The sequence below is a fragment of the Poecilia latipinna genome, unplaced genomic scaffold (assembly GCF_001443285.1).
Source record: "Poecilia latipinna isolate Pla-1442-1.1 unplaced genomic scaffold, P_latipinna-1.0 Scaffold975, whole genome shotgun sequence".
NCBI lineage: Eukaryota > Metazoa > Chordata > Actinopteri > Cyprinodontiformes > Poeciliidae > Poecilia > Poecilia latipinna.
Window position 1 is genome coordinate 29,279 of NW_015113591.1, and position 3,306 is coordinate 32,584.

Here is a 3,306-nt window from a genome sequence, read left to right on the forward strand (position 1 = left end):
AAAAGTTTTTGCCCCGGAGAACCCAATTTTTTTGTTTTTTTTTTTTAAAAAACTTTTAAAAACTTTTTTTTTTTTTTTTTTTTTTTTTTACAGCGTTCAAATTAGTTTGCATATAAAAAAGACTGGAAAGGTCGCTAATTATTTATGTTCAGAGCAGAGGTGATGTCACACTGTGTGTGTGAGACAGAGAAAGAAGTCGCTGTAAAGCAGGATTTTGTCAGCCACAAACAGACAAAAGGGATTACGGAGGGATTTGAATTCTTTTGGCTGTGTTTTGTTAGCCATCAGCATGGTTAGCTTAGTTAGCTTTGCTAGGTTAAAAAGGAGTGTCGGTGTGTATTCAGTACATTATTTGTGAAACTACAGCACAACACAATCATCTTCTCAAATATTTTGATCTGTATTGATGCTTTTCTGGAGCAACAGTGGAATGCTTTGCTTTGTTAGGTTTGCAAACGATTAGTGCATGATATCACCTTAAATGACAATAGTTAATCGTTATTTGTTCTTATCAATTAGGGAATTGGCTATTCCTATTGGAAATATTTGCCAGCATCAAATTAAATTAAGATTGATTTATATTTAAGAACAACTGCTGTTGGTCAAAGTGCTGCACACAAAAATAACAAATAATTTAAACAGAAAAATAAGATACGACAAGCACGGTACCAGTGAAACCATCAGCATCCAGTGAGGTCTGGCTCTGTGTTGCCGCAGTCTGAATGACCGGCTGGCAGGAGATAGTTTTTCTGTTTTTAAAAAGCCGCTTGCTCTCTTTTGTGCTTCCTCCATTTCAAAACATCTCAATGCTTCTGGGAAAAAAGCTAAATTTTGAGTCTTCTTCCCTCCTCACTTCTTCCCTTCAGCACTGAAGAACGTTGCTGTCAGTGGAATCTTTCAGATTTCAAGGCTTCTGACCACCAACTGGTCACCAGCCGATTTCTCTGTGCATCTCTAAAGTAACTTATGATTATATTTAATTTTGAGCATTTCTTGTCTAGGATCACCCCTCAGCCAACATTTTGTTTGTGATGTGGCTGAAATTTAAAGTGACTAAAAATTTGCTTCTTTCTTTTTTTCTTTTTTTCTCCTACAGCTTGGTAGGAACTTGATGTAATTTTTTTGTTATCAATCTATTTTATTGTAGAAACATCTCCTGGCATAAAAATATGGACCCTGTAATCATAGGTTAATCATTAGCAAAATAAATAAATAAAATAAAGCAGAAAAAATTACATTAAGCATTAGAAAAAAAAATATATTGTTGTTATTAAATTGATTTTTTTTTAATCAAGCAGAACAATGAATTATGGAATCACTCAATTTTGAGGAATAAATTATGGAATTACAATCTGATGCCACAACTTTCACCTTTTCTATGTGTTTGAGCTTTAGTTTGCCCCGCCCCTTCTCCCAAATTTCATCATATCTGGATCAAACTGCTGTTACTGGTGCTGATATTCTGAGTAGGAGGATGGGCCCCAAATCAAGTTCTGCTTAAGGCCCCATATAACTTTGGGCCGGCCCTGATTGGAGCAATTATTTGATTACTTTTTTAGATTGAATGATGGCACATTTAGACCTCTATAAGCCAAATCATGAATTAATTATTTTGTGTCATACCTGTACTTTTATTTTTTGCTGCTGCAAAGTAAAACAACATTTATTCTCTTTAGTTGTATTTTCTATATTATTTTTGCCTGAATTTGTAGAGAACTACAGCAGAGAAATGTCATTTCCACTGGAAGCTGGAAACAAAGCAGGACCTTTGTAATGTAAGGTATCTTTTAACCATAAAAGCTTGTTCACCATGCCATCTTCAAAAATGTTTACTATAGGAGATTATGTTACCACGGCAACAAACATTATATACAGATTACCAGCAGATTTTTAAATCTCACTCCGATGCTCAGCTGATTAGCACTGCATAAACCCGATCGTTTTTAGAATAAACTAGCCACACAAAGAGGATAACATGTTTATCTGTGAGTTTAGCTCGTGTCACATTATGGACACATAATGCCACATTATGTACTTAAAGGACTGCGGACTGATCAGCTGTAGAATCCATTCGGTTTTGTGTGCCTTTTCTCCGGTTCTCAATGCTTTGCAGCGTTGTGTGAAGGGACAGAAATACAACACTGGCTGTCGTGTGTTTTTAATTTGGTTCTGACAAAAAAAAAAAAAAAAAACACAAAAGACTTTCATGAGATTCTGTGTTGTTTTAATTATTTTCTTATTCCATGCAAATGTCTGTGCTCCAGCGCCAGTTTCTACATAGCCGGGATTAGACAGATAGAAAGCCACTAGGGTGGCTGATCCAATACAAGACTCATGTCCTTCAGCGATAACAAGCTGCCATGCAAGCTCCTGTGTGTGTGTGTGTGTGTGTGTGTGTGTGTGTGTGTGTGTGTGTGTGTGTACGTGTGTACTTATTACTTGTTATTTCCACTTCAGTTGTTTGAGAGCTCTTCAGATCTGTAGAAAGGTCGCTGCAATCTTCAAAAGTACAGAATTTGATATCAAGTCTGGGTAAGTATAGAAGAATGAATATTACACATGGGAAGGAGGATAGTTTAAAGATTCAGATTTTGTCCTTTTATTTCATCAGATAAAAGATCAGAATCTGAATTCTAATGAATTTTCTCATCAGAAACCAGTGATAGAAAAAAAAACTTGAGTACTTATTTGCCATTTCTGTATTGTGTGCTCATAAACCATAGTAAAATTTTTTTAATTTGGCTAGATTATTTTCTAGCCAAATAAAATTTATACATTTTTTTTTATTTTATAAATTTTATTTGGCTAGAAAAATAATCTAGCCAAATTAAACATTTTTACTATTGTGTATATATATATATATAAAAAATTCCCCTCTCACCCTCCGTGGGTGGTCTCTTTCTACCAGAGGCCTGGGAGCTTGAGGGTTCTGCGCAGTATCTTGGCTGTGCCTAGAACTGCACATTTCTGGACTGAGATGTCTGATGTTGTTCCTGGGATCTGTTTGAGCCACTGCTCCAGTTTGGGGGTGACTGCCCCGCGGGCCCCGATGACCACAGGCACCACTGTGGTCTTCACCTTCCAGGCCTTCTCCAGTTCCTCTCTGAGGCCCTGGTATTTCTCCAGTTTCTCATGCTCCTTTTTCCTGATGTTGTGGTCTCTTGGTATTGCTACATCCACCTCAACGGCTTTCCTCTGTTCTTTATCCCCCACCACAATGTCCGGTTGGTTCGCCGGACAGCTCGGTCATTCTCCACCACCTTTGGGGGGTGTCCCCCCATTTTGACCTCGGGGCTTCCAGTCCAT